Consider the following 22161-nt stretch of genomic DNA (forward strand, 5'->3'; position numbering starts at 1 on the left):
TTGGATGTTTTACTTAGTTTTTTTCGTGTTTCTGTTAATACACACATACCTTTTAATAAAAGGCTGTTATTTTTTTGTTTTCCCTTTTCCATAATTTGTTTTCCTTCAGTCGGAACCTCTTAATTTCAGATTTATAATTGCTTAGAAAAAGAAGTTTGGGTCTTTTCTTCCTAATTCATCCTCAGCAAAAGACCCTTGTCCCATTTAAACTGTGACACTGCTGCTGCTTTTGAGAACACACGCAGGATCACTCTCGAGAAGAGAAGAAAAGACAACGCACAAAGAATCGCGTCTCGTCAATGTCACCTGGGGAGTCTTTCTGCTGTGCCTTCTGCAACTGGACTTGTCTATCTTGCATTGGCCTTTTTAGCCATCAGCGTGCTTGTAGCAAGCGTGGGTAGAGCCCTTCTCAAATCTTCGTTCGCGAAGCCTAGCCATGATGATGACTCTAGGCAAATTATAAAGGAAGTGGAGAAGCAAAGAAAAAAAAAGCAAGTCAACAAAGAAAAAATGTATCTTTTACCCTTGCAGATCTCCTCACTCTCACACCAAACTAGAGCTAAATGCTTAAGAAAAAAATCTATGCAATCCTATGAATGAAAGAAACTATTTATTTTGAGTAGACTCAGTAAACATGTACAATTTGCATGCAAAAACTTCTCCTGGTAGTCCTAATGGGCAGAATGACAATGCAACTTTCATTCCAAATTGCATAATGCCAATGGTATAACCATGATATATGACTACAGCATGCACTACATAGAATCTTAACATCCCACAGTGATATAATTACTAACCTAAATATTGTGAGGATTTGCAGTGTTTACAGAGTAAAAACAATGAAAATAACATTAATAAATAGAAGATTAAAATTCACACAAGGGTCACAGATCTTCTGATAAAGCATGACTAAAGTACTAAATGAATGCTTGAAGGAAAAACTTAGTGGATATGCATTTTAAATAGTGTTCAATAAAGCAGAATATTGTCAATTTGAATTAGTTTACTTGAATCACAGCAGTGACAGTGTTAGAACATTAAAGAAATCAAATACTCTATACTGAAATTCGTATTTCAATAATATATATTATTGGGAGGAATATTTTGACACTGCCACTCAGAGCAAGGTTTGACCTCTTGAGACATAAGTACCACTGATTATTTTAAGGCAACAATAATATAAAATGAAACTATTGAAAAACCTATACAAGTATGAAGTTACTTAGAATATCTAGGTCAAGTAAGTTGAGAACATATGGTAATAAGGTTGGTTTTGTGATTAAACAGTTCCACAAGGATTTGAAGAGAGATTGCCTACACAGCCTGTAAAGAAAGAGCCTTTGTTAAAATATACATGCTCACATACACATATCACCTTTTGCTTGGAGCATGTATAAATTATTTTTCTCTCCAGTGAAATATTTTCTCCCTATCACTTGTTGCCATTTTAAATTTATACCATCACATAATCATGTTCTCACTTTCACTCTTCATCAGGAAAAAGAGCTCTCAAGTGTGGTGAGAATTGTTGGTCTTCTACTTGTGGCCGTGGTAAGATTCAGTTCAGGTAATATGAAACTCAAAAATAAAGTTTTCAATTAACAGATCTAAGTTTGAATGGAATCTAGAGATCTAACTTACACTGATTAAATCTTCTACCTAAGTGAGGAAAAGTGAGAAGCTGACACTATAAAAAAATACTTCATCTCGAAAACAATACCAAAAATTATTATGATGGCTAAATTTTGCTAAAATTCTATCTCAAACACTACACTGGATTGAGACCAGATGGTAGTCAGACACATACTCTTCCTTTCACTCACATCCCTCTCCAAGGGGTGGGGGCAAAAAGAGAAGAAAAGCAAAAAGACCCATCAATCAAAGTAATGACAGTTTGATAAGGAGGACAAAAGCCATGCATGTAAGTGGAGCCAAATAGAGGAATTAATTCACTAGTTCCCACTGGCAGGCAGATGTTCAGCCACTTCCAGGAAAGCAGCACCTCAGCACAAAAACGGGAAGAAAAATACCATAACGACAAATATTCCCCCCTTTCTTCTCATTTTCCCTGAGCCTTTATTGCTTGAGTATAGTGTCACATGGTATGGAATATCCCTAAGCTGTCTTGATTGTGCCTTGTCTCAGCCTCTTCTCACACCCGGCCTATTCCTGTTTGGGTTGGACAGTGGAAAGAGAGAATGCTTGACATTAAGCACTCTTCAGTATTAGCCAAAACACTATTTTAGCCACAAAAGCAAAGCAGAGCACCATACAAGCTGCCACGAAAAAAACTACCTTGTAACTTCACTCCAGACAGACCTGATACAAACATTAAAGCTGAAAAATTGAAAACCAAAGCCCTTCTACAGACAGTAGCCACTTAGCACTAGAAACACCAACATACCATACCCAGCTCAATTTAACCCTTCTATATGTTCTGTTTTGTCAGTTTTGCCAATTCAGGTCTTAAAAGGAAAGTCCTGCCAGACCTTCTTCTTTGAATATTTCCCTCATCTAGGAAATATTCACAAAGAATTCCATTCAGAAGAGCACAGATTAGGACAGAATTTACAGTCACCAAGTTCAGTCTCCTCCTATCACAGGCAGACACTACTCCCTATCACAAAACATCAATATCATATCACATTGCTCCTGTTGGAAAGTTATTCTAAAAGCTTTACTTTACCATGACAAAACTGAAAATGAAGTCACTTACAGTTGTAGGCCTGTGCATAGGCCAGTGTATACTTAGAGATGTTCTTAATAGAGTTCAGGAAAACTTCACACAAATTTAGGAAAAGAGCCAGCATATTATATTAAAGGAGGTAGCAAAGATGATGATATTTCTGCCACATGTAAGTGCCAAGAGGGCAGGACTAGCTCACTCAGAAGAGATGTAGCCCCATCCTACCAGTTCATGTTCCCTCTATACTCTCTCTTACCTGGTGAACTTTGTGTTCCTTTCTTTAGAGAAACACATTTTCACATGACAGAAGCAAGGATCCCAGGAAGGATCTTAAGTGCCCCCTTGTAATCAGCAATGTTTATTTGTGAGCTTGGGTGGGATAAAGTAACTGGTCAGGTGTGTCCAGCTCTACACTTATAAGTTTTCATGTGCCCAAGAGCTCATTCTTAAATCTTATTACACAGTTAAACCAACAGGCAGAACTTGAAAAGTACAGGACCAGAAGAAAAATTTTTTGTAGAATACTACTTAGTAGCACTGCCAACAACAAATGTTAACTTGAAGTAAAGTGTTGGAGGTAAAGTGCTTGAAGTGTAGCTTTCAACTTGGGACAACTATGTCATCTTACTGTTTTGAAAACAGATATTTATTGTATTGATTCACATATAAGTTGCTATAGACCACATAAGGTATGTGAACTAAAAGTGGGACACTTTAAAACATTTATGTGATGGTGAATAAAGGATTTATAAAAGAGCTGAAATTGCTTCAAAGGGAAAATTTGGATTCATTAATCAGCTTTGGAAATAGTCCAGGAAGGAAACAGGTAGAGAGGACAAAACTGGACCAAGTTCTCTGGAAAATAAACACTGACACTCAGAAAAAAATCAAATAAATAAATAAGTAAATGTTAAAAAAAAAAAGGTAGTGCAGGGAAACATCTGTGTTTTCTTCTCCTGTGATTACCTGATCACCTTCCACTGGAACCCAGACCAAGTAACACAAATAAAACTGTGCCTCCTCAAATCTTCAGAAGTGCAAGAACTGCAAGTGAAGTCCCAGAGAACTGTGTTTTAAATATCTGAAGTGCTGGATAATACTGATGACAATACTAAGGGAAGAAAAACAAACAAAACCCAACAACACTTTTAAATGCTCTAAAATCAGCAGATAAAATTTTTTTAATGTGTCTATGCCTCTACTGGAGCCCCTGGTGGTCTAGTGGTAAGGGCGTGGCGCTGTCACCGCCGAGACCCGGGTTTGATTCCCGGTCAGGGCCACTCCCGGGCAGGTGGAGCTCGTTAGCCCTTAAAGGCAATCCATCTACGTCCTAAGGACCTCGCTGCCACCGTCCAAGCTCGCTTGGCCCCGGTAGATGAACCTTAGGATTAAAGGGTGGGCTCAGTCCCGCGCACACTGTGTCTCACCTAAAAAATCCAATGCGCAGGCTGGAAGGTGTAAAGACCTTCCTCTGGATCTTCGCTCGCGAAGACTGGCCATTATTATTATGCCTCTACTCTTCAGATATGAATAGAAAGATCTTTCAGAAGAAGTCTCAACCAAAGTTCATAAACATACCTGTGAAGTCTTCAGCCAACAAAATATTTTACACAGTAGAAAAGAGGGAAGTAAAAAAAGTGTCTAGAAAGCAGAATTTGGAGAACATGTAGTTTTACATCACATATGTAGATAAAAATTGAATAGTTGACCACTGAGTGACATCACACACCCTTTGAACAGAACAAATAGCAGTACTTAACATAACAATCATCTGCTCCATTTTGTAAATGTGTTAGAGTGATACTATTTTCTTGCTTTTCCTAGTTTTTCAGCATTCGACTTTTCAACCTTAACAATGTCCTTTCAGATTTTGTCATGGAGAAGTATATTTATGTCAGGTTATTTAATTAAAATAGCTATAGCCAAAGAAATACATTTCAGCCTCCCTATATGCTTTATCTACATAGGCTCTGCTTAATCTCCCTGAGAGTTCAGCTTCAAATATGTATTACAAACCTGCTTTCATGAATGGATGTGTTAATAATAATACAGCCATTTGTATTCAAACTCCAGCTAACTCACCTTCGGGGACCCTTTGTCTCAGAGACTTGATTCATTATTAGTATAGCTAACAAGGTTCCAGTTTCTCAATATCAGTCTCCTATTTAGTTCTAATTTGTAATATCACAACCTTTGCTTAACCTCAGCTGCAGAGAAGACTTCCTGATTCTATTCTAGACAGCAAAGTCACATTAATTCTTCAATGCACATTTAGATCAATGAAAAGATGATGTTCAAAAGTCTTTTTCATTCAAAGAATTCTATACGAGGAGAGTATCAGCACGTCAGTATGTCCCCACAATTAAAAAAAAAAAAAAAAAAAAAACCTGGTCCTTCATCTCTTTGCTGCATGTAAAATGATGCTTACACTTGAAAGATTTCATAAGCATAACTGTATCATGAACATCTCCAGCTTTTTTCAACAGCTCTATCTTCAGCAGGAGCCCCTGGTGGTCTAGTGGTTAAGGGCGCGGCGCTGTCACTGCCGAGACCTGGGTTCGATTCCTGATCAGGGCCACTCCCTGGGCAGATGGAGCTCGTTAGCCCTTAAAGGCAACCCATCTACGTCCTGAAGACCTCGCTGCCACCGTCCAAGCTCGCTTGGCCCCGGTAGATGAACCTTAGGATTAAAGGGTGGGCTCAGTTCCGCGCACACTGTGTCTCACCTAAAAAATCCAATGCGCAGGCTGGAAGGTGTAAAGACCTTCCCCGGATCTTCGCTCGCGAAGACTGGCCATTATTATTATTATTATTATTATTATTATTATTATTATTATTATTATTATTATCTTCAGCAAATGTAAGGTTAATATCTGAGAAATAATGGAGGATATCTCATGCTCTATAGTTTCAACAATAAATTAAAATGTTGCTTTTCTGATCACATTTATCTTATTCTATCATTAGAGCATATCATCTTCTTTTGTTAGACTAATTTTGATATGCAAGACCATGAAAAAACCTATCATTTTTAAGAATCATTCAGGTGTTAATTTTGGTACTGAATTATTTTATTACAGGACAAAGTAGCTAGAAAGCTAGCTTTTTTTTTTTTTTTGGTGTAATATAGATTTAAGGAAGTTTTTTATTTAACAAAACATAATAGTCAAGATGTAGTAACAGTGGAAATTTTAAGTGTTTACCCATTTGACATCAATAGAACAAATGAGAACATTTTAGATTATATGTATTTTCTTCACAGATGGATCAATCACTACCACTGCTCAGTATTGGAGAGTTATTTGGACTTTACGTAACTTCCTGGTCTCTCTAATAACAAATACTCCACCACACCAACTCTAGATAGTATGGACTCGACTGCACAAATAGTCCATGTCACAAGATAGATTTATCAGGCACATCCGCCTGTTTCTTTAGGTGGCACAAAATGTTCTATTTCAGGAAGAAAAACATTTTTAGTAGTACAAGTTTCTGGACAGAAGGCCTTTTAGGTCTTTAACTGAAGTCAGTGCCTACAACAGAGCAAGAGCTTAGAGATACTCAGGACTCACGAACGCGTCTCATCAGGTCCCATGGACTCCTGCATTTTCAGGTCTTTAGATTTTGTCAAACCTGACCTTCTCCTACCATGGACAGTTCTTCATTCTCCCAGTCCCTGCCTTTGCCTTCTGTGACTTGGGCAATGTGGATGGAACAGGACAAAAATGTCATAGAGTACCTTCATATCCTGGGTAAAATGATCTCCCATAGCCTTCTGGAGCGGGCACACATTTTCCATGCTGTTCCCTATATCACCAGTGCACCTGACCTACTTCTGGAGCTTTCATGACTTTCAATAGATCTATAGGTTGTGCTGTAAAACCAAATTAAATTTGCCATCAGCTGCATTTTTCCAACAGTGCCTGTCTATTTTGGATACTTTGCCATTTTTTACAACCATTTTGTGAATAATTTAATTTTTTTATACAGAGTTTTCATGAACAATCAGAGAGAACCATTTTCAAAACTTAAAAGTGTTCACAGAAAGTTTTAATAGAATCTAACTGTAAAAAGAAATTGTTTTTCAGACTATCATTGAACCCTCAACACTATCTTCATTAAATATACTATGACAACTGTTAGAAAAAAAATACTCAGGAAAAAGTAGCTCCAATTTTTCAAAGATTTACATATTAATTAGGCACATAAAAATCTCTCTTACATGAAATGAAAAGAATACAACTGTATTCTGAGTAATTTTTCATAAATACATAATTTTCCTTCTCGAACAACTCCTTTTTTTCCTCTCCAGATTTTCAACTTCTTTCTTTTTTATGGGCACTTTCAAATTATCTAGATCCTACCATCAAAGATTAACTATCACCCACATCACAGTCATCAATAGATACCAATTGTTTCTATTTATCTACCTCTAGACACTTACATATCTAACTGGACTGACGAAACAAGAAGCTGAAAATTAAATATCTACATAAGAAAGCCCATTGTACAATCTGTTCTTAATTGAAGAGTAAATATAATCTCTGCTGAGGAAGTAGTTTCTGGATTAATACATTGTTAACACTATCATGGTACTGTTAAATTAACAGATTATCTCCATGTTCTTCAGTAATTTGTCTCAGTAATAAAAGGTGGAAAAGGAATGCTTTGGAAGAAAAAATCAAAGTTAATGGATTTTTTTCCTGAGATATGAAGCAGGTAGAGGTTGACTTATAAACTGAAAAACTTCTAATAATTTTTGGAGGTTTCACTACCGCTTTCCTACCTCAATTAAAAAAATTCCTTTTTTTTCCAAAAGATGCAGAAAATTTTTTTTAAATGTCTTGGAAACAGTCCAAAAGTAAGAATTTGAATCATTAGTCTCTGTAAAATGCTCCTGTTGTTATACAGAGTCTTCAGTGTCTACAGGAGACATAATGAAAGTCACAATTAAAGTGATTTCATTAAACATATTCAAGCCATTAAGTTGTTCAATTTTGCATTAAAATCATTAGTATCTGAGATGTAGTAAGAAAGGTATTTAGGAAGTGGTGACAGTTGTAAATATAAAATAGACATATGTTTTTCTTTGCCAAAAACAATATCTGTATGCACATAATGAATATATAAATTTTTATGTGTTTCCTTGTGTGTTTTCCTCTTATAAAATATTTGCTCAGGTTTCCAACTTTATTTATGGAAAATTAATGCAGCAGATTATGTTTAATAGTTGCATCTTTTCACTATAGTGCTAGCACAATTCAAGGTTTTGCCTAGGCCTAGTAAGTAACTTTCCGAAGTTACTCAAAATGAATAGTGCTAAATCAGATGAATGTGTTTTGACTCCAATTTGAATGTGGTTACACCTAAGAACTGTTACTGGTGACTGTGAAAGGACTTAAACAAAGAATCACGGAATTATAGAATGGTTGGCTTGGAAGGGACCTTAAACATCACCAAGCTCCAATCCACCTCCTTGAGTGTAGACACCTTCCATTAGATCACGTTGCTCAAAGATCCATCCAGCCTGGCCTTGAACACTTCCAGGGATGGGGCAGCCACAGCTTCTCCGGGCAACCTGCTTCCATACATCACCACTCACACAGTAAAGAATTTCTTCTACCCTCTTTCAGTTTGAAGCCATTCCCCCTTGTCCTGTCACTACTTGCTCTTATAAAACATTTCTTTCAATCTTTCTTGTGGTTTCTGGGCTATGAGTGCACATTGATGGCTCATGTCCAGCCTCTCATCCACAAGCACACCCAAGTCCTTCTCAGCAGGGCTGCTCTTGATCTGTTCATCCCCCAGACTTGTGCTGGAGTTGTCCTGACCCAGGTGCAGCCCTTTGAACTCGGTGTTATTAAACCTTCACGATCTTCACTACTGCTGTTATTAAACAGTCAAACAGCCTCCACAGTAAATCCAACATACGTTTGTTTTAAGTATTTCTCAAGTACATAACAAAAACTGGTCTCAAACTTACTTAAATGATCTACTGAAACACATTACTTGCATATTAAAAAGAAAAATGTGACCTGAAAAAAAAACTCTTCTACCATGAAAAATTGTAGCAACTGTACAAAGAATGAACTGGCTATAAACAGGACTGAAAATATAAATTGTTCTCCTGTGAATTCTCTAAATTCCCTGACCAATCAAACACTGCACAGTTAAATTGCAAGCAATTTATTTTTGTATTAATTTAGTCAATCAAGTCCCATAGAGAATTAGAAAGAAAAAATTATAGGGCAAATTCACCATATTCTCATTGAGCAGGAGACCAGCATTATTCCACCAGTTTCAATGAAGCTACACCAGACAAGATTCAGCCTCAGAATGATGCCCAGAACTTTTGAGCACTAATTGAAATTGTACTGTGAAACTTTTAATTTATATTTTAATTTCTTAGAAGTGATAAAGTGTTTCTTTCTTCCTGTAATTATTTCAGCAGAAGGAGTCTAGTCTTTTTTGGTTCCCAAAAACAAATTCACAACTTTGTCATTGGACCCTTTGCTTCACATCTTGGTCCAGCAAAGTATCAGAGGAATTCTTCACAGCATAAAAGGTTGATTTGTTTACAGAGAAGGAAAGCAGCTAAATCTCATTCTCTTTGTTTGTTTATTACTTCTTATAAAAATGTAGAAATATACAGTCATTGAAGTTAAAAGTAAAGGGTTGAACATTTTTCTTTTCAGCAAAGAAAAATACCAGTAAGAAAACTGCTTAAAGAGGTAAAAATAAAGGATCTGTACAAATATTTTAAAACAGACTGAATATCGTCTGGGTTACCTACATAGTCAGGACAGTATCTGCATACAATTCAAAAAGGAAATCAGGGTCAAAGGTTGTACCTAGGGATGAAATCACTGTTTTGTAAAAGGTCAGCATACCACAGAAACAGAAAGAACTTTAAGAGGTCACTTTTTCCACCTCTTTGCTCTGAGGCATTATACCTAGATGATCCTGACAGACTCACATCTATCATACCCCACATTTTCTTGAACGAAGAGTAATATGCACTATTCATTACACAGTAATATAAGAAGGTACCATATTCCAGCCAGTGGATCCTCGTTTATGTAAAGTCCACTGTTTATATGATGCCAGCAGGGTATTTCCTGTCCTCCAAAAGTCTGTTGACTGGTGGTTAAGGTAATGTCCCTGAGGTGGAAATATAAGTTCAAAAATCCCTCAAACAGGGAAAATAATAAGCACAGATTTCTGACATCCGTGGTTTAGTGCTGAACTATGTCATATAGAAGAACATCATCATTTATTTTGCCTACCCTTGACTAAAATTGTATGAATCAATAATACTCATCAGACTAGATAGAATTTATTATGTTAGATTAGTTAGTAGTTTTATATTTAAAGTAGTTTTACATTAAAAGAAGTTGAGGAGAAGTAAGGAAACAAGAAGGAAGAAAGTGAAAGAAGGGAAGGAGGGAAAGGAGATTAGGTTGTGTATGTTTTCTCTGAAAAAAAAAAAAAGAAGAAAAAAGAAAGTATTGGATAAAACTCAACTGGGGGAAAAAAAACAGAACTTGTAAAAATTGGACATAGGAACTATTTTTCAGACAGGCAACAAGGACATATAATATGAAAATACGAACTGGGAATAGTGTAAACGACAAGATACAAACAGAACAACAACACGCACTTAAAAACTAGATCGGAAAATAGACAATTGACTACAGCTGCCCATGGGAGTCTCTGTTTCATCACCTCAATATAAATATTTCCCTAAAGATGTGGTTGCAAAGTTACCCGACAGAACAGATCCTCAGAAAGTAATGTTCAAGCCTGTCACTAAGAGTTCTTGAATGTTTTTCAGTATCACAGTTGCCCTTGCTGGGAATACCTAGCCTTCCTGCATTTCACTGCCACTAAATAAACAATTGTAATCCTTATTTCCTACTGACAGATAGTTCAGTTTGCTGAAAATTAAAAAGAAAAAAAATTTCCACTGAGATCTCTGGTATAAGAACATCTGTGAGATGAGCAACGTTACAAGTCAGAGAGATTTGGTAACAAAATGTCACCAGGCAAATCAGCAAATAGATGAGATTGTTTTCATAATTTAAAACTATCTGATGCCAGTTCATAAAGTGGTGGGGGATCAGGATGAAACATTCCGAAACTTTTGCCTGCATGAACTAGTAAACTGTTGGCCAATTTTATGAAAGCTGGTGCTTTGTAAAGTGAGGAATTGACATAGGTAATGAAGATGGTTCCTATGTGAAATGGTTTTAAATTATTGTGTGGTACATATTTTTCAATATATAAAAAACATAGTGCATAGTGTCTTATTATTAAAATACTTAACACCTTCATATTTGTAAACTTGTTACATGCAGAAAACAGTTCAGTCATCCTGAAGTGAAACTACTTCCAGCAAGAACACCTGACTCTCTTACTAATCCTCCATTTAGGAAGTCTAAGAGAGGTTGATAGGGCTCAGAGAGCAGAAGGTGTGGAGGGAAAACACAGACAAAAAAAAGTGCATTGCAATCACATCAAGACAGTTTTGCTGACATTTCACATCGTCTTGGAAACTGAAGTAGTCCGAGATTATTAATTCTTTCTGCTTTGAACTGATTATGAACTTATTCTACTATGAAAAATGACTGCCTGAAATTACTATTCTCATAACAAATATATTTTTCACATGCCTTCAGAGCCCTACTTTTCTCACTCTATTAAATGAAAAACAAACCCAAACCAACATTTTTCTACTGTTAACTACCTCCATTCCCCAGAAGTGGGTAAATTTTGTGTATTCTGAATTTTGTGTATTCTGCTGTTGACAGCCCAGCTGAGGTCATGGCTCCCTCTGAGTGACCTTATATAAGGCAAGAATTGACCATGTCTTCTTTCAGTCAGTGGGTCGGCTGTCAGGCTGAAAATACTTAGTGCCATTGCTGCTGTTCCCATCACATCCAAGGTCTACCAGAAAAATTAATGTCCAGAAGAATATTTGAAATAGATACCACTGAAACATAGACCAGACTTTGCTATGGTTACTTGGTAGAGGCCTCAATAAAGTCAAAAGCCAGTTAACATCTGCTGAGTCTGACATGAATACAACTAACACTTAATGTAACCCCCAAAATTTCCTCAGTTTTCTTTCTTGATGGTTTGCTACTACTTATTTTGTTAGTCTTTCAGTTTACAATTGCTTCACACGAGAGTGTTCTATATTGGAAGTCGGTACTATGTTACTTATTTCTATTCAGGAAGCATTTCTTCCTGCAATTTTCTCTTTCTGAGGAGAAAAATGAAAACGGCACCAAAACAAAGTGATAAAATCTTTTTACGATCTGTATCTGGGAATACAGTGTTTTGAAACACTATCACGTTTTCATATTGTTTCTATCATGGAAAACATTTCTATCATTTCCCACAATTAATGACAAGATATTTTAATCACATATGATCCCAATCATGTTACTCTTTCAATCCTCTTTATCTTACTGTGTCATTCTGATGTCTCCCTTGTCCTGTGGGTGTGAAATGTGGGCTATTATTAGCTCATTAGGTCTTCTAGCCTCTGGCTCAGTGAAGAATGATTCACTATATTTCTTAGCCATTGACAGTTTCAATTCCTTAACCTCTAAATTTGCCTTGATATATGTGTTGCCCTGTCTTATTTCAGCCTTCCAGAATATCCCTTGGCACTACATTCTGAAGTTAGACCTATCATCCCGTACACAGCAAAACTAACGAAGTATGATTTCCCTCTGCCAGTCAACCTTTTAATTCCAGCAATTTCTTCTTAATTCATTATAAATTCAAAAAACTGACTGAATTGGTTATTTAATATTTCCTCATAAAATGAGTAAGTTATCTTCCTATGGTTCTGCCTCTATTTTTCAGTTTGGATTTTTGGATTTGGATACACTGTTCCTGTAAAAGAGCTCAAAAACAGTTTTAAAAAGAGACATAAGAAAACACTGACTTCCTCACCCAGGTAAATGCCTTCTAATTTTCTGCTAACTGCTTAAGATCTCAAATATTAAAATTTCCTTATGAATTTAAAGCAGTTTTTCAGATTATGCCTAAAATCTGTATTGTACAAAATTAAAACTCTGAGCTAATTCCCTCTAATTCAACTGAAAAACTACACTTAACTTTAATGTTATGAAGACCAAGATTGTTGGTTATCTTTTTCCTTATACATACACTTGCTAATATTGTTCACATCGTATCTCTCTAGTTGCCATAGAAATGGGCTCTTATGTGAAAGATCTTTTGGTTAATTTAGGCTCCAATAGCTGAAATACTAAAACATATTCTAGCTCAGCCAGACAAATTCAAAAAGTCTGCTTTCTCATTCACAAAATTAATTGCATAATAATTAATATTTGCATTTAAAGAAATACATTGTTTTAGAACATTCAGAAGTAGACCTTTCCTTTTTTTAAACTCTGTTCATCTATAAGAGTCTGTATGTGAAATTTCAGTTACTGAGATCAGGCTGATCATTTGGTCTCTCTGTACAAAGCATAAACACTTGACAAACACCCTACAGTAAAGGACAACTTTTGACCACTGTATTGTGACATCTGTGTTCCTAAGGCCTTGGGTCTGCCAGCTGCTAAATAAAAGTGATGAGATTCTGGGAAACCTGTAGTTGTATTATAAATTATCAGCATTTATTAACTTCAAGCAGAACCTGACATATAAATTTATGTACTCAGAAGTTAAAAATGTCAGCCTACTTGTCTGTGTCTAAATAGACATATATACTATGATACTCCTTAGAGCCAACATTCTCATTAGTTTCATACTATTTTAAGTAGAACCACTATGATCACCCATGTTCCTTCTTCCTCCTTTCCCACACCCTCTTTGCAGCACTGTCTCCATCCATATAGTGGAGATCTTTTTCAAAAGCAGTGTGCCAGATTCTCTAAACACCATGGAAGGCAAGCTAGTAGGTGAGATTTTTTTTTTTTTTTTTACACCTTTAAGAAGACTTTACTTAGAAAAAGAGTAATTTATGTCTAGGTTGCTAACGATTAAAGCAATTAAAGTAGCACTAAAATTGTTGTGTATCTCAACAATGCGTTGTTACACAAGGAATCAAAAGGTTTTTATACCAGATAAAAGTTTTTTTTAATCCTTCTTTTTAGTTATGAACAGGAAGTGTTTTGTTTTGGGGGGTAAAAAATAAGCCCTTCCCATGGAGGATTTTCAATGATTCCCAAGGCTTCCAAAAACTTTAATTCAAAACGTAAATGGGAGAACCTGTTGTTTTATTAAAAACCTTAGTTTGTGGGTGGAAATTACTTGCCTTTATTTGGGTCAATACACTTTTAAGCTGCAAGAAAATCAAGCTACCTGATGACCTTCACAACACAAGATACAGAAACAGACCCACTAATTTTGCCATCAAGTCTTAACTTCCTATTATGTTTGAGTATATTTTCATTAATTGGTACAGACCACTATATTTTCAGATAAGTTTTTCCACTAGTTGAATGCCTCTGCTGCTTTTTTTGGCAAGTTCTCCATTATCAGATATGTATTCTCTACTGCCTGTAGGTTAGTCATTTCTCAATTAAGTCAAGTAGATTGATCTTCTTTAGCTTATGAGCGACACCTCTTACAGTTAACCTTCTAGAATCTGGCATCGGGAATGGGCACAGAATTTTATTCATATTCTTATAAGTGTCATATTCAGAGGTACTACCCTTTCTTAATCAATACTCTACTTTTACATTTTCACTTTGTAATAGGACTGCAGTCACTCAGCCTGTCTTTACCTCCGTTTCATGGTCATCCTCTTTCCCACTTTGTAACACAAGTGGGGTTTTTTCTCAGAACAAAAAAATTAGATCTTTGTTTGAAAACATGTTTAGGTTTTGTACAATGATTTTTATATAAGAAAACTTGTGTTGTCAAACAATTCTATGCTTCTTATTTACTTTTTGAAATATTAACACTTTTCCCTGGAACTTTCTCAGTATTGCCTAGATTGCCTTAAACCCATTGCCACAACTCTGTATATTTAATGTTCCTAATCTGAATCTTTTATCACTTTTTGGTTCAAATTGCACAATATTTGCTGTCACAGGGTGTTTAGTAAGTCTTTATAATATTTAAATTTGGAAAAAGTCCTTATCACAGACAGGTCAAGTAGTATCTCAATACTCTGCAAACACAAAGCAGTAACTTTGAAGTGACTCTACATCCAGACAAGCAATTTTATTCCGTATCTGGTCCTATGCTGGTAACAGGATGACAAAGACAGGGAGGAAAGAGGGATTATACAATTTCTGTGGAACTTGATGTCATTAGATGGCCCAGAGGATCTTCACACCACTAGCTGTGCTATTCCCAGGCACAAGTCCAATACTCCATTCTTTTCTATCGTTTTTCTACCCATCCAGCCACTTCCACAGAATTTCCATATTAGCCATTAAATAGGTCTGGGAACAAGCCAAACTAGGGAAAACAAAATGTCTTGATCCTCCAGTGCCTAAAACACCTCTCTATGGCCCTGAGATATATGAAAAGATATATACTATTTTAAAAAGAAACCTATAAAGTGGTAGGTAAGATAGGGTTCCTCCAAGTATCTACAAGAAGCAAGGAAGAAGGTTGTTTGGGTTTTTTTTCTGGTACACATACTTTTTATTTTATCCTGTAGTTTGACATATCCCAGCACCTTACAGTTCATCTTAACTCTGTAAATCCTGTACTTCATTAAAAAGCTTTCATAAAAGCTACTTTATCTAAAATCATTTGCCAATTTACCTAGAATCTTAAGAAATGAGTTACATTTGGTGCAATATTTTACTGATATCAGTTTACCCATGGCATTTTTAATCTCACAGATTGTATCACTGAATAGATCTTCTCAAATCTTTCAATGAGAAAAAGTATTTACTTGTATTTACAAGTAAATTCTAGTATTTACTTGTCAGTACAGTCACAAAAGATCATTCACAGGCTTCTCTGTCACTTTTCCGTTATTCCCTTTGTTATTAAAGGAATCCCATTGTACTAAACTGTGTTTTTTCACAACACATAAACTTGTTGGTCACAACAGATGAAGTAGGATACGTGACTACACGGAGTTAGTTATCTATCTATCGTATCATGTCAATGAATTACTAATTTCAACAAAATGATGAAAATTTAAAGGGCCTGGGAGTTATAATTTATATCTGATTAGTAAGTTAAAATTCCACTGGAAAACACTATCCCTCTTAAAGCATAAGATACACTTTATGAAGCTGATACACTCCTTGTAATACGTGATTATTGCAGAAATATCAGGCATTCTATCATATTCTTCCATTTCAGAGAGAGAGTTAATTCAAGAGGCAGAAAAAATTTGCTTCTAGCATGAATGCATTTATGTTGCAACAAAGAATGAGACATATATCCCCGATGAGAAGGTTCATGCACAGCAAAGCTAAGTATTAGACAGCAGTTAACCTACATTTACATTTCGAAATCATTCTTTGCTCATTGCATCCATCAGGAACTTTTAAACTTAGAAACCTTTTTCTTCCAGGGTAGAAAGAAGATGGTCAGAAAAAAATAAATTCCCTGGAGCTGTTAAGTGAATGCCTCTGCTAAATTCAAATTTATGTCTCTATGGTGAAAGTCTCTTTTATGACTCAGACTTGCTCTCTTGTTACATCTTGTTACATCAATATCAAATGGATTTGGTATGTGCAAAAATAGATGGCCTCCCTCTGAGGTATTTGCCAGTGTAGTGTCATTGCAATGTGTGCTATATTAGAGATTAGCTTGTTAGCAGGAGAGGGAAAGTAAAATTGAGAAAAATACAATTAGAACAAGGTTATCTGGCTCTTCTGTTTTGTGTGACATGAAATTTCAGCTTTCTCGTTTTTGAGTTCTCAATGTGAAATGTGCACATCATACACAGAGTCCTTATTGTATACTAAAATTGCAGTGGAGTATTTTCCAAAAATCAAAATCTTAAAAACTCTTTCAGTGAAAATATGTTATGGCAGAACTACTAATTAAAAATAATGTACAAAGAGATAAGTCTAAATAAATCATACAGATCTGTGAAACTAAATATATAGCATAATGTATATTTCAGCAAATATTTCAACGAATTCATCAAAAGTGAAACCTTTATGTGTGTTTTGTGCCCTTGAACTTTCAGTATTTTATTTTAAACATGCTGGAGAACACTGGAGCTACCTCAAACACTAATATTCATTACTGTGGTAGCTTAGTTAGAAAAAATCATAGACAACAGTATGGGATCTAAAGAAGAATCTAAGTTTAACAATGGCTTCACAGAGAGCTCTGGATAGAAAAAACTTCTGGATCCACAGAAATCATTACAGTATTTCTTTAGATTTACTGTTTACATTATTAAAATGCAAGAGACTATTAATATCACTAAACAAATGGTGAACAGACATGAACCAAAGAATCTTTTAATCCATTTCCTGAGTTGTAAATAAAGACCTTTATGTAAAACTACTGAAGGAAATATAAAGAGTCAACTACTTATAATCTTAATTGGGTTACTCAGAATCTTTAACAGACCTATCATCAGAGGCTGTATAAATCGAAAATAACAGCTTCTATTGGAAAGTGATCTACATCTAAAGAGTATGTCTTTGTTCCCTAAGGTAGTACAACTACATTGAGATATTTCTGATAGAACTTTGATGCAGCATACACTTAAATAATTATTAAAATCTAGCTGGATGGTGCATCTTAAAATACCATGATGAACCATTAATATTTTTTATTTAAGTCAAGTAAGTAATTCTGTAAGTAGTTAAAGTACCTTAACTTTAGTTAAAGATTTTCATGTAGTCTGTCTCTACCCAATACATGCTTTGCTTAACGAGCGTAGCTGCTAAGTTTGTCCTTGGGAGTCAAGAGCCTGGTTATACAGTTGTTTCTAGGGAAAAAAATTTAAAGAAAATCTTCAAATTCTAACTGCAGTAGAATTCTTTTGCAATATATTTGTATGTGTTTGGTCTCCAGTTTTCTCAAGACACTCCATAAGAAGCCAATACTAAAGTGATTGTACACATGGATTATGCCTTCAGTAATTTTTTATAATGTTAGGTGCTGTTTAACACAAAAAGAAAACATGAAGGCCATTCTGAAGTGGTTGTACAGGAGATAAAAATTCCTCTTATCCCTTATCTTAAGGATATTGTAAAGTTTAATTAAATAAAGCCTACAAGGTACTCTGAGCTACTCTACTTATGAGTTGAATTTATTCAGATTCTTTCTATTTTAACATTAAAGACAACAAATCTAGTTATATTTAGCACCATACAGGTAATAGTAGATAGGAGTCTGACTTCTTGTCTGACCCTTATTTGTTCAGTTTTTTGAAACATAGAGCTAAATCTACCCACTCAATATTCTTGAATAAAATTCCACAGTAATTTTCTCAAAAATCTTTTTGAATCATAAAAGTTCTGACATAAACTGAAGTTTATTTTTGATTTTGGGGTCTTTGTTTATTGTTGAGAATTGACAAAATTATTATAATATAATGGTTTCTAGCATTCACAAAGATTAAATAACAAATTTAGAATATATTACTAAGTTATTACACCTCACATGATGCAGGTAACATGAGTTCACCAGATATGTTCTGTTTTGGTGAAGATCTATCATTATCAACTTTTCACTGAAGATGTGCAAATTAAAACTCTCGGTCTTCACAAAACTGCAACAGTTGATTACCCCAGAGGTGTGGATGTCTTCTGGTTACTTTCTCTCCCATTACCAACAGCTGCTATGGCTCATGCATCTGTATCAAGCAGTGTGATCACAGCAGTGCTCCTGCCTAAGGATTCCTTCATTCAGATCAGAGCTTCATCTACCTTTTTGCTAAAGCCTGTGCTTAGAAACATCAGAATGCCCATAAAGACAGATTCTGTCAGAAAATGCCGACATACGGATAAAGTTGTAGCCTGAAATCAGGGTGTAAAAAGCAAGCCTGCCTAATGAAAATACAAAGCCACCCTGCCCAAAATTATGCTTTTCCACAGCTTTTCTTTTCTAGCATACTCACCAGCAAAGGTGGAACGCCTCCACTGCTGCAGGAATAAACAAAAGAAAATTAAGGATGGCCTTCTTGTCACCAGCGAGCTCCAGCTTAGCCAGGAGGTTATCATTCTAAGGGGCAGGACAGGGCAACTTTCAAGGGATGCAAATGCTGTGATTATGCACAGGTCAGCGGTGACAACAGACAAGAGAAGCCTCTTTCACATTGTGGTCATCTACTAGAAACTATTGTGTCATAAATGAGAGCTTCACCATAGATTATATAAACTTGAATTTAGCAGAAGCCTTTACTCAACAAACTCCAGAGAATTTACTTTTTGTACCAAAATCTCATTAAAATAGAGGCTGTCTTTATGTCAAGGTAGTTGTTGATTACTATTATTACTAATTCATGTACTATCTTTCTCCTTTGATCTCAACCATATTATTTGGAGTAAACTGAAGTAATAAAATACATATTTGTAAAAATTACTCATTAGCTTTAAAAACTACTGCATATTTAAGGGACAAACAAACACAGAAGCAAAATTCCTTTGTAATCTGAATATTGTAGCTTTCATTATCTCACACTGCCTTTATTCTTTCCTTTCCTTGACTGATCTACTAGTTCCCTGATTAAAAGTCCAATAATAGATCTTCATTCATAATGACTTCTCTAGAACGTTTATGCCAACATCTTTACACAAAAAGAGCAGTCAGATTGGCAGTTCCATGTAGCTGGGATTCTTTTCTGGTCTGGTTAATGAGAAATTTTCCAAGAAAGCCTATGGTGTTTGATTAAAAATAATGTTGTTGTGTAAATACAGCAGCAACAAACAGCAGGGATGTTTGTTAGTAGGAGTAGGATTCATCTACCCAAATGCCCTGCAGTTTACAAGCAGCACAAACAGAAAGCTTAGATGCTTGTTGAGACAGGATGTGCTGATGTGTCAGACAGTCTGTCTTGGCTTGAATGGGTGGACCTCCTTTGGAAATTTGGAAATACCTTCCTATCAGGATTTTTCATCACTATTCTTTGGAATCTAAAGAGAATTCAAAGAGAAACAAAAGAGTTGTAGAAATCTATCTGTGATTCTTTATCATATACTCACACAACAATCCCATACAACTTTTCTGATAAAGCACTTTGGGGTTTTTTCTTGCAGCTGACCTTTGGTAGCTATGTGGATTATGACAAAAATCAGACTAATGCCTTCTCAAGAACAAATAGCAACAGAAATTTATTTTCATTAAAGCAACAAAACCTTAAATAATCCTATGAGGAACAAATACACTTTTATTACTGCAGAAATTCATAGCAGCTTACCTCTTTAAGGAATGTCACCTCATTAGCTATAAGACATTTTCTGAGATACCACAGTTTCATTGTCTGGGAAGAAGAAAAAGGCCAGTTTGTAACTTTGCCTCAGAGCCCAGCTTGCAAATCCTTTCAATAAAAAGGAAAAAGAAAGGTTAGTAAATACATCCAGTACCCACAGATTTGATGACTGATCATAGAGCCAAATGTATGACATAAACAGCTGTCTTGGCAGAACACACAGTCTCCCCTCTAGCACATACTGTTGGCATGCATATGCCAATTAAGTGTATATTAGCCTCTCACAAAGCTTCCATCTACTTCAAAGCAAAACAGGACTCCACCAAAAAGCTCTAAGGGTACTCAGTTTCCACTAAAAGTACAGCTGCAAAGTGAAGGGTTCAGAGTTGGCTTTATTGTAATTTATTTCAAGAATCTCTGTTGTCATTAAATTCAAGAGATTGTTATTGGAAATTTTCTGCACACTTTTTTCACATTCTGTCTCTGAGGTGTTGACCTCAATTTAATTCAGACAAGGAAGTACAACTAGCTAGAAAACAACTGATGCTGCCTTTGCTTGGTGTGTTGTTCCTTTACCATCTAATTTGTGGAACTGGCATCAATGTGACAGAAATTGCACTGATGACTTCCAAAATCCCACAAAATAGCTAGAGTTGCATAATGCCCTTCATCACAGACACAGTCCCCAGAGAACAAGCCATCCTAGTCTTGCTGTAAAATTCCTGACTTTGTGCTTCCATTCATCTATCATGCCTGCAACTGCACTCATGGGACTATGAGAGTTGCTGGAAACAATTTATGCCTGTACACCATGTCTACTGTGACTCCTTTGGTGAGAAAGCTGAGCAAGTGAGCTTAGTGAAAAAAACAGCAAAAACAGTGCCCTTCTCACTTAGAGGAAGGAAGAGTCAATGCAAAGGTAAAGGGTGATCACAAGGCTTGTGGAGCCCATAGGAACAGCTGCAAAAGGGAATTAGCAAAGTACCAGGGGAAGAGAAAAGTGCACTGATTGTGTAAATGAAAGTGCAACTACTGTAGAAAGCCAACATCAGGAGGCAACAAGAGACTGTTCTGGCTTGCACAACTGGGCAAGACTGGGAAACATTTTGATGCCATAATGAAGTTCAAACTATTAGAGCTGCACTGTATTCTGTACTTGCATAAATTGAAAGACTTCCTGCCATCCCAAAGATCATTTTAACAGTGTGCAGTAAGAGATAGATACCCATGAAACTGCATCATATTGGACAACAAATAACTTTAATATACATAGATGTTCTCATTTAAAGAAATTCAGTTTTAGATTGTCTTGCTAACAAGAAATATGCACTTAACATATTTTAAGAATACAATAAGAATTAAGATTTAAGGAATTATCAGTCACTTCACTTAGAATTCAAAGATTTGGAAATTTCTGGTTTTGTTTGAGCAAAAGTGTTTACTGATAAATTTAAAGTGCTTTTTAATTAATATATGCATTAAGAAAAGGTAGGTCTGTCTAAACAGCTCTGTCATCTTGCATACAGAGATCCATAAAGAACAACACTACCATGACCTCTTTCTCATTGACATATTTCTTTAAGGAAAAGTTTTAATTGTAGCAGCACCTAAACCCACATTAATGACAGTAAATAATCTTTTAAGTGCCTTTGTATATAATTGCCTTATTCAAAGTGAAGTGCACAGCAACATTAGCAGCCTTCTAAAATTCAGTGTACTTTGAAAATATTATCTGTTGTACATTTAAATGGCCAATTTTAAAGTTCTACTAATCTAGTCCACACTTCTTTACCTTAGCTTGCTTAAACACTATGCTTTTTACTGTTAGTTGGGCTCTCTGGAACAGCACATACCTTTCAGACACAGCCATATCACATATCATGTAGACAAATATATCACAAGAAGTGATAAACAACTTTTAGTAGTTAAGTATAAAATTTAAAGTCAAATAAACTTTTAAGATTCATATGTAATGTGTGGCTGTGAAGGGATAGAAAACAACTTAGAAATTAGACTTTAAAAGATGCTCAGACCCTGTTAAATAGGTCAGGTAAAACTTGAAGAGGAAAAGAGTGCAAAGAAAGGGGAAAAACAGTTAACAGAGAATCCAGGGAGCAGCATT

At 35.6% G+C, this 22161-nt stretch overlaps 1 long non-coding RNA gene across 1 annotated transcript; it reads right to left on the bottom strand.

Moving 5' to 3' along the window:
- Positions 1-321: 321 nt before the first annotated feature.
- LOC126646835 (uncharacterized) lies at positions 322-20123 on the bottom strand. Its single transcript, XR_007630413.1, has 3 exons — positions 20028-20123; positions 18729-18753; positions 322-448 (listed from the first exon to the last, which is right to left on the bottom strand). It is a non-coding gene; the product is annotated as an uncharacterized LOC126646835 (long non-coding RNA).
- Between the last annotated feature and the right edge of the window lie 2038 nt (positions 20124-22161).

The sequence above is a fragment of the Myiozetetes cayanensis genome, unplaced genomic scaffold (assembly GCF_022539395.1).
Source record: "Myiozetetes cayanensis isolate MyiCay16 unplaced genomic scaffold, myiCay2020 scf4, whole genome shotgun sequence".
NCBI lineage: Eukaryota > Metazoa > Chordata > Aves > Passeriformes > Tyrannidae > Myiozetetes > Myiozetetes cayanensis.